Source organism: Paramisgurnus dabryanus, chromosome 4 (genome assembly GCF_030506205.2).
Source record: "Paramisgurnus dabryanus chromosome 4, PD_genome_1.1, whole genome shotgun sequence".
NCBI classification, from domain to species: Eukaryota; Metazoa; Chordata; class Actinopteri; order Cypriniformes; family Cobitidae; genus Paramisgurnus; species Paramisgurnus dabryanus.
Window position 1 is genome coordinate 29,038,536 of NC_133340.1, and position 10,550 is coordinate 29,049,085.

A 10,550-nucleotide genomic window follows, 5' to 3' on the forward strand; every position below is an offset into this window, starting at 1 on the left:
CATCTCGACCCGAACGTACGGAGGACACCCACATTAACATCGTCCAATCAGGTTAGACATCCCTGTCCATGCGTTGCGTGACATTTGGGTCTGTGTTTGGTGTCGGGGTCCTCCATTGTGAAGATGGCAGCAGGCGCTGGGCTCTTCTGCGTCAGAGGCCCTTTTTACTTCGGCTCCTGTGCAAACACATTAAGAAGGGCCTTATCGCTGCTTACACAGCAGCGCACCCGACGACTCCGTCCGCTCCTCCACTGGGTCAAAAGGGCCGTCCCGAGTCTGGACGACGTTTGATGTGCGTGCCAATGCAAATAGACTTCATGCATATGAGAAGAAATTAGCATGAGCAAAAGTACAGCAAATACTCAAATTAAAAATAGGTTCACAAATATATGTTATTAAAAATGTATTTGATTTTTCTGTGCACTCAAAAAATATTCACTAACCCAACTGTTGGTTTAAATATCTGTATTTGACCCAACCACAGAAAAAATGTATTAAATGCAATAGTGATTTGTTATTTATTATTTATAGTGTGGATATGCATGCTGCTTTTTTATTCAAAGATTTGTTCATATTCTGAAAAAGTGCAAGCATACGATGAATATTTAAGGTCATGGGTTTGTTCAAATTGAAAACCCTAAGTATTAAGCAATAGGAATAATGATGCTGGTCAAACAAAGCCAAAGACTTCAGGAGACTTTAGGAGTCACTGTAAAGAACGATGTGTAATTCATTGTGGTACGTTTGCTAAGCCTTGAGACGTTTGTGTGTGTTTCTGTTTGCCCTGCTCTGTGATGTCAGGAGAGAAGGACGAGGAATGCGTTCAGATGAGACAACACGACCCATGGAGGAATGAAGCACATGAGGTTGAATGAAGGTTGCTGGGAAGGCAGAACCTGACCTGAGAATATTCAGTAATTCATTACCCTTTTGGGTTTCACCATCTTTGTGATGATGCTTTAAACCTCGTGTCCTGTCACAAGTTCAGAGAGGAAAGAATTAATACTCGCTCTAAAGTAAACGTAGCCTTTAAGAAGCCTTTTGCTTGTTTGTTTGTTGGGTCAAGACTAAGAGTGGGGTCGAACCCAAACTCTCACACAGTTATGTTCTTAGACATAAAGAACATGTGATTGCCGCATTCATATTATGAGCATTAAAGGGCAGCTATTATGCAAAATCTACTTTTACAAGGTGTTTGGACATAATGTGTGTTGTGAACACAACCACCCTACGATGAAAAAATCCACCCATTCCTTGTTTTTAATCCCCATTAAACCAAAGCAGACTGTTTTTATTCTCTTGTCAATGTGAGGTCACGTTGATAAAGCCCCGCCCCTAACAGTCCTGCATAACCTTTTAAGTTGTACTCTGTCCATACTATTGTCTTAGACTGTATTAATCAAATCTATTTTTACTGAAAGTGCTCACTGTCTGTTGATAAGGAAGTAAATTCCCAAAAGGGGAATTTTTGGACATGCTATACATAATTATCAGTCATGTGACCGACTTATACATCATTCCAGTTGCCTGCCACCATCTTGAGTACCTACCGAGTACTGTCTATAGCTAGCTTGCTACGATTTACAGCATATTTTCTAAAACACTCTCAACACAAAAAAGTCATCTGCAGTCGATGATCCACAAATGTGATTATATCTAACCCCTGGAGAGGTTTCTCAGCAGCTCTGTGAGAGGCTAGCCGGCCCGCTACCTAAACAAAACGGGTGCGCAGAATGTGCACGCATGTCTCTGCATGTGTAAGCGCAGATTTGCGCAGAAGTACATTTTACTCACTAAGTTGAATCCTTGTAATCGTTTCCAGATTGGTTGCTACTCCCATCAATCAAAACTTTGCTGGATAGGCATTGGTTGTCTTCATTTTGGCTTCATCTAGTCAAAAGCGAAAGTGCGCAAAATGACACCTCGCTTACCCAATGTGCGCTTCCAGGACATTTAAGTTCTCAAACCTTATCTGATTGGACAAAACAGAAAAATAATGCAGAATATTTATCGGAACAATCTAACGAAGCAGAAAGAGACGCATTTTCAGTGATTGTGAAACATGCTCGTAAGCACACATGTAAACAAATGAGGATCTTGCGGGATTTTTCCCTATTTTTCGTTGTTTTGGATTAAAATGTGGGATGCATTTTGAAGAGTGGACCCTTACATTGCAATGTACGCTGAAGTTTTTTGCATATGTCAGAAATGATCAGAACCATATGGCAAGATATGTGAGTACTAACATTTATATTAATATGCGATCTGTCTGCATTTCATTTAACCCTTTTCACTCCAGTATATTGATGGCAAAAACAAGCTCAGAACATGAATCTTGAGTGTTTTAGCTTTCAAATAATGCAAAGTTTATGACTGAATATTGATGTAAAACAAAGTACAGAAACACATAGACTGACGTATCAACTTTGCCGAGTCAGGTACTCAAGACGAGTTTGAGAAGTGAGTGACGTACATGGCTGACGTCATCTAATATTCATGTATAATAAATGATCTGTGGTGTTTTTTGAGCTGAAACTTCACAGGCACATTCTGGGCACACCTGAGACTTATATTACATCTTGTAAAAAGTCCATCATAGGTGCCCTTTAAAGACATTTATTGGGAATGAGTATGCTGGAAATAGACTGTGGTCAGTGGTCAGGGTTTGGCTGGTTAGTAGGTAGGGTAGTATACCATAACTGCACCATTTGAGTAAGAATAAAGCCGAAGGTATACTAGGGATGTCCATGTATGCCCGCCGTCTGCATGACTTTTTCGTCATCGGGGGTTTCCATAATTTGAGACCACATGGACAAGGCACATACAATACGCGTGCAAAATCACAATATTGAGTCAGGACACTCCACTACAAACAATTATAGGAAATAAGACAGCACTATAGTTTTTTCTTCTTTAATTTTTACTTCTTCCAATAACAGAAACTGTAGAGCATTATCGTCACCATAATGTTTGATTTCTTTTCTTTGTTTTCTTTTTTTTTTTTTTTTTTTCTAAACTTCGTTTACAATGGTGGATCCGCTACTTTTCTTCATCTATCACAGTCAGTGTTGCCAGTTTGGAAATGTCCAAGTATCGTACCAGAACTTCAAAATGATGGTATTTTGAAGAAAATTATTGTACACAAGTCAAATGTGCAGAATACCAAGAAGGGAAACGGCAACTGCCGAAATCACGAAATCTCGCCGAATGAGCGCTGTTTTTATTCTAATTCTACCCCAACCTAACCCTAAACCCAACATCTAAACCAAAACCTAAACCTGAGATTTAAGCCATAACGGTATCTCTTCTAGCCAAAACCAAGAGATAGAAGACATGCATTACACGCATTTGCATTCTCCTCACAACTATGATGGTAGACGCAGGATCAACAAATAGATGAATAAGTATAGAAGCCCTATGATAACAACGAACATTTGAAGTGTCACAAAATTATCGGATTTTTACATTATTGATCGTACATAGTAGAGGTCAAAATTATGGTACAAATAGGATAATTATCGAACATCTGGCAACAGTGATCACAGTTGTGCATTGGATTTGTGTGTTGTAGTTGCGCCAGTCGTTCGCTAGGGTGCAGTATTGTATAGCCGTAATGCCTTCTTTATGATGATGCTTTGTTTTATTTTTTGACCATTTTGATGAATATTTTTCTTTTTTAAGATTTTAGGAGAATAACAATGTAATGCTGTTATTTATAATGATAGTGACTGACAGTCTTTTACTATAGAAAAAATATAAAAGTAAATGTTGACTAAGGCTGTCAGTCAAGAACACTGAGCTTCTGAGTCTTGACAATGAGTAAAAACACAATACCGACTTACTGTAATGTGATTATAATTTCATTTCAAGACATTTTTCATAGCTTTGCATTATTATTAAGTAACATAAGGAAAGTGTGCATGTATGTCTGCATGAATGAACAGTAAAACTGAAGACAGAGGCAGGTGGACACCAGAGGGAAGGTCAGGCCGTAGAAAAGAGCGATTTGTTTTCAGTGAAACTCGAGAGTCGCTCCCCACTTACAGCCGGCACAAACTATACAGCGGAATCAATTACCACTTGTCAGGATGAAACCAAAGACATGCAACACAATAAGGGCACGACCTCAGATTTTTTTTGTGAGTTGACTTGTGTGTGCAATTGTGATTTTGTTTAGTTTTTAATTATTTGTATAAAGCAAGGAACAGATCCAAAATTCAATATCAATTCATTTTCTTTTAAATATCAGTGTTTTTGATATTTGCATTTTCTCTTGAGTCAGTACTACTTAAAGGCCAAATACAAATATGGTCATTTTTTAAAACTTAATTATCATTATTTATTGTTATTTTATTCTCTAGCATCTTATAAAGTATTCCTGATTCTTAAACATGTTTGCACACATTAATAATATCACATTAATAATTTTTTGCACGTTTTATTTATCGACTCTAAATCAATTACTAATGATCTTTTCTGTCAGAAACTATTTTAATGTGATTATTTTTAATAATAAATGGAAAAATTCTGTGTTGATCTTGTTGCCGTATAATACTCGCCCAGGTTGTGTGATACACATAACCTCATGCTTGACAACACCTTTTTAACCATGGTAAAATAACTGTATGTACATTCTCTTATGGCTTACTGCTTCAGCACATTATATATATATTTTTGCATTGTTAGATCTAACCACATTTTTCAGTAGTTTGTGTTGATTGTTCAATTCAATTCAATTCAATTCAATTTTATAGCACTTTCAATATTGTTAAATTGTTTCAGTGTAGTGCATTGTATCTGTAGGCTGAATGTGTGAATGAGCCATGTGTAGGTCTCTCTCTCTCTCTCTCTCTCTCTCTCTCTCTCTCTCTCTCTCTGTGTGTGTGTGTGTGTGTGTGTGTGTGTGTGTTTCTCTGGTTCAGTAAGGGCCGTTCGTCTGGTGTCACTCTACACCTCGAGGACATTGTGGCTCACCAGAGGCCAGTGTGGTTCAGAGAAGGTTTGGAAACGTCTGAAACCTCTAACCACAGGAGCAGCCGGCCACCCAAGCCGACACAGTGTGGGTGAGAGCCAATATCAGCAATGATGATGATGATGATGATGCCACCCACCGCTGTGCCACAGAGAGGAAGGTGAGACGAATGATTGTGTTACAGCAGACAAACAAACTCGTGGTGTTGTGGTGGTGGTAAATTTTACAGTTACATATTAATAATCAATGACTTTATACTGGGTTTTGTTAAAATTATGATGAATTTAATATATATTGTTTATATAATATATAGATGATATAATATTTTAAATAAGACAGACAAACTGTTTTTATAATGTTTAGGTTATCCTTAATTTTGGTATAAAATATTTTTCATTGATATTGTTTTTTTATATTGTAAAACAATCCCTAAACTAACAAAGATACCATGGCTTTATGACTAAAGTATTACTTTTTGACAAAAAAAAAAAAAATTGTGGTACAGCTGTACAATGACACTAAATTGCATATATATCAATCAAATAAAAAAGTTAATTAAGTACATGCAAATATTTGTAACATATTTTAATACCATGGGCCCTAATAAAGGTTCAGTCCACTGAAGTGATGATCTGAAGTGAAGAGGAGAAGATGAAGACAGTAAGGACCGCTGTCATTGGCTGAGAGAGTGTGACCGTGTCCTGGAGGAAACTGAGAAAGACGTAGCCTGTGATTGGTTAATATTAGAAGACTAATGGGTGTGACATTGATAAGGACCGTAACCTGATCGCATGTTTTTAGTGCTAACTCCCGCAATCCCGTCCAGCCATCAATCATTATTGCACGCCGGGCAAACTCCCTGGGCTCGCTAAATATTTAATCAGCTTTAAAAAAGATTACGGGCCAAAAAAAGACAGAAAACCATCCATGCCCTTTCACTTTATTTCTAAAAGTCTTCAGACTTTTATTTACATTGTTCTCTATAACAATTCATTGTTATTTAGCACATTACCTTGAAACACCTTAGATTGGGCAACCATGTACATATCACATTAATGTAATCATTTAGTACAATATAGTTTCTACTACCTTGGTATTACAAAACTTTAACCTTAATACTGCGACAGGGTAATATTACATACGGATTATTTACTGATACCTTTTATTAATTTCGATCTAGGACTTCCTCTAAAACACGTGACCCTACTTTAATCCATAACATTTCACCCATGCACACAAACACCATCCACAGCTGACGTCGACCCTCCGTCCCGGTCCACTGACACATTCCCAAAGTCACCCGACACCTGAGACCTTCCAGCAGAGCTGTAATTAAAGTATACATTACTGCATACAGGACGGTGTCCAGTGACCAGAACAGAGATCTGATAGCTGCGGCTCTGATTCTACAGCACCGGACCCCCATTAGCAGGTATGAATTATACATTCAGTACCATGGTACTTATAGCAGAGAAATAGAGAGAGAGAGAGAGAGAGTGAGTGAGAGAGTCGCAGGTGGATGTTGGTTCAAAGAGTTTTTTGGGAAGGGACACTGCAGACATTAACCTTGACTCACAGTGCATAATGTCAAAGTGACTTGTTTTACTCCAAAGTCACATCATTCAAAATCTTATCAATAAGTTTGAAATGTTTGGCAGTAATCCAGGGCTCCCCAACATTTTGAGCAATGAATTTTTATAGCAAAATTTCCAGTCAATCGTTATTAGTGGATGAGAATTTTTCATAAATAAAATTTCCAGGTCTAGCAAACTAAATAAAGTGAAGGAAAGTACAGATTTGTAACCATAAATATTGTATTAAAAACATTGCATTTTTATTTTTATTAAACAAAGCTTCATTAAAGCTCCACTGTGTAAGATCTACTCCCATCTAGCGGTGAAAGTCTATATGACAAGCAACTGAATAATACTTTCTAGCCCCCCCCATTCGGAACGCGTTTTAACTCGTACGGTGGCCCGGCCGTGTCATGCCAAGGTTAACATGGCTTCCAGTAGCTACAAAGAAAAAGCAATGAGAAAAAAATGAACAATTTGCAATGTCCTTTGCCTGTGATCCATCAAAGCACACCGATTTATGTTTAACATGAAAAAAGTCTGATTGTCATGATATGTCCGCTTAAAATCACATACAAAAAGCAACCATGACGGGTTTAAATGGACGCGAATTAATATTATGTCAAAGTACAATGCTTATGTTTTAAGTAAACGTTACATGTCCGTGTATATGTAAGAGCTTTCTCTCATATTGGTGAAAAAAGATCACGCAACTTTCACACGCTTGTAAAATGAAACGAAAGACGCGCAGATCAGACGCTTTTATCAGAGTATTATGTCAGACATTATGTCAGAGTACAATGCTTATGTTTTAAGTAAACGTTACATGTCCGTGTATATGTAAGAGCTTTCTCTCATATTGGTGAAAAAAGATCGCGCAACTTTCACACGCTTGTAAAATGAAACGAAAGACGCGCAGATCAGACGCTTTTATCAATGAAAGGCTAAAAATAGCGCTGTCACCGTGTGTTTGTGCTAGAGGTCAGAAAAGATGAAAAACATTTATCTCAGTACCTCAGATTACATAAATGGGCGGAGAGACGGCGTGTGTCTGTTCGGACACATTAAACCACATGCATGTTTACACTAACAAGTGTTATGCATAATCATGCTAAAGTTAGCCAAGGAACTATAAAACTTCAAGTTTACAACATGGACTGTATAGATGTAAACGAATATGCTGAATTACCTGTGGAGAATATAGAAAGTGCAACTTCAGTGTCCCTTGAGCCCCCTCTTGGAAAACTAACTCCAATAGTGACTTTGGTCTTGATGTTTTTCCTGTCGCGTTGTCGTTTAAAATCCCCGTTTCGCTTCCTTGGCGATTTGTTTTAATGTCCTCGAGAATATGTCTTCAACAGGCTTTCAAATCAAAGCATTAGATCGCAGGTTCATCACGGTGTGCGGTTGTTGTAAAATCCGAAGGATTCAGCTACGCAGGTCACAGGCTGGATACGATACGTCATCAAGCCTGGTTTATTTAAATCAACTGAGCATTACATTCGCAAGTCATACGCATATTACATCAATTTACAATTAACTAAAAATAATTGTCAGCTTTATAATTGTTAATATTCTGAAATAAGACTGTCTTGATGACGTATACCGCCTACACATGCAACCTCCGGAGGCTTCAGCTATCGGCCAGCATGAGTGTAGAGTGAAAGCGCGAAAGGCGGAGCTTGAATTTCAGGAATGTCCCTCGTCGGCGAATGTATTTCAAAGATGGAGGCACAACATGGATTCAGCCAGAGAGCGCTTCGACGGTATGCATTTTAAATAGCAGATTCTACACTTACGAGAATACTTTCATTAGTGGGTGGGAAGTAATTACACATGAATGAGCACATACTTTTGAAAGAAAACATGGGTTTTTGTTAAGAATTAACTCAATAAAGTACACAGTAGAGCTTTAAGCACAAACTTTAGATTTATAGCACAATGCATGCAGGATTTACGCTATGATCCATTCACACACAACCACAAAAGCTTATCATAAATGTACTTTTAACAAATGGACAAACATGTTGTCTTTATTGAATGCATTAAAGAAAGTTTAGAGAAAGTTTTTTTTTACCATTTTGGGCTTTAAAAGACTAGAGGACAATTTTGGGTTACATAGAAATCCGAACAGAAATTAACTACAGTGCCAACATTTATAGTGTAAAGATCACTAAAAGTTACTTTCATTTTTACACACGCAGAGCAAATACTTATCACTATTTTTCTATTTTACCACTATCACTATCTATCTGTTTATCTTTAAACTTTTTCAGGTCTATACCCTTGGAAAAAAGTGGAGTATGTATTTATAGATAGGAATAAAATGCATAGCTTTTTCATAACTCAGAAGATTTTACAAGTTATGTATACATTTCTCTTAATTGGTTGATGGAAAAGAATAAATGTTATGAGTGATTTTTGCAATCATGCAGGTGTTGAATTGTTTCTAATGTTTAGATGATGTATGAAAACCAGTGTAGTGTGTATACCTACCTAGCTAGTTAATCCTAGCTGAACTCGTTTTAATTTGACTTACTGTTAAAGTACCATAAAGCAATGTGACAATTGTTAAAATAGCTGAAAGTTATATGGCTATAAAAAGAAATGCTTGTTTCCTGTAGCCCAATTGTTAGACCATTGTGTTAGGGGTGCAGAGGTTCAAGGGTTTGATTCCTAGGGAGCATCCTCATAAAATAATGTATACTTTAAATGCACTGTAGTGTAAGTCACAGTTAAAATCACCTGACACTTGTGTAAATGTAAGCTTCAAAATGTGAGAAATTACTTAAATATATTCATTTCAATTGCAGATTTTGGTATTTGGCAAATCTTAGCACGGCTGATATGTTTGGACGTATCAATGCATTTGACAGACACTTTTATTTATTAAATTTTTTATCAGTATTTGTGTTCCCAGGGTCGAACTCATGACCTTTTCACTACTAACACAATGCTCTACCCATTAGGAACACTGCATTGTAAAAAAACACAGAATTTTTGTCAAATCAACATATATTTTTATGTTACTTTAACAAATTAAGTTAAACACTTTAAGTTATTTATCACCCATCAAAACTTAAATTGTAGATTGAATTGTTTTTTGCATAACCAAGTTGTTTTAATGCTGCATTTTATTTTTTATATATTCACATACATGTGACCCTGTAATCCAGGCTAAAGTCTCATAATCTAATGATGAGATCAGGACCATCAAAGTATGATTTCAATCTTTGTTTTTACATGATCTTATCAGTCATAATTAAAGATATCAAGGTTATATTTTCACAAAATGATCTTTACATTATGTAGGATGTTTTTTTTTGAAACTGTAAATTACTATACAATGATTTTTTACAGGCAGGGTCACATATTTTTAGTATATATTTTTGAGTTCACGTATAAAATCATGGGGTCTTCCCCCTTGGAATAAGGAAGGAGACAAGCAAACATCTCTCATAAGCTCTCTCATTTAATTTCATCACTGTCTAGGAGGGACAATTGAGGATTTAGTGAGATCTCATTTGTGCTTTCTCTTTTCTCCAGATAATCTGTTTCTCTCCAGCATGTGAATCGTGTAGTGAGGTCCAGGGGTCGGCGATGTTGATCGTGTCTGGTCCGTGTGAGTCCAACTCTCGGCTGGATACAGACAGTGACGGCCCATACGCTTCATCTGTGATTACAGGACTTTTCCATCTCACGGATCTGCCAGCAACTCCCACAGTATTGATCCTCTAATAAAAGTCAACATAGAGAGCAGAAAGATGCTGAATAAAATTACTGCCATCTCTTTCTTACTTTCTCTCTATCATTCAGCGAGTTCTTGGCCCCTCCTTCATTTCTCTGGGTTGGCACAGATGTAGATGATGAGATCTGTCTTTGACAGACAGGACGGGCCGGACAGAAGTGATGTAGATGAAGACAGATTCTGATGGCTGTGTTTTTGGATCAGGAGGGAGATTATAAGGAACGGCTGAAGCATTACTGCATCTGCAAGAATGACC

At 37.2% G+C, this 10,550-nt stretch overlaps 1 long non-coding RNA gene across 1 annotated transcript; it reads left to right on the top strand.

The window, feature by feature from the left end:
* Window positions 1-4,954: 4,954 nt before the first annotated feature.
* Window positions 4,955-10,343, top strand: LOC135735449 (uncharacterized). Its single transcript, XR_010527599.1, has 3 exons — window positions 4,955-5,132; window positions 6,330-6,404; window positions 10,093-10,343. It is a non-coding gene; the product is annotated as an uncharacterized lncRNA (long non-coding RNA).
* Window positions 10,344-10,550: the final 207 nt, after the last annotated feature.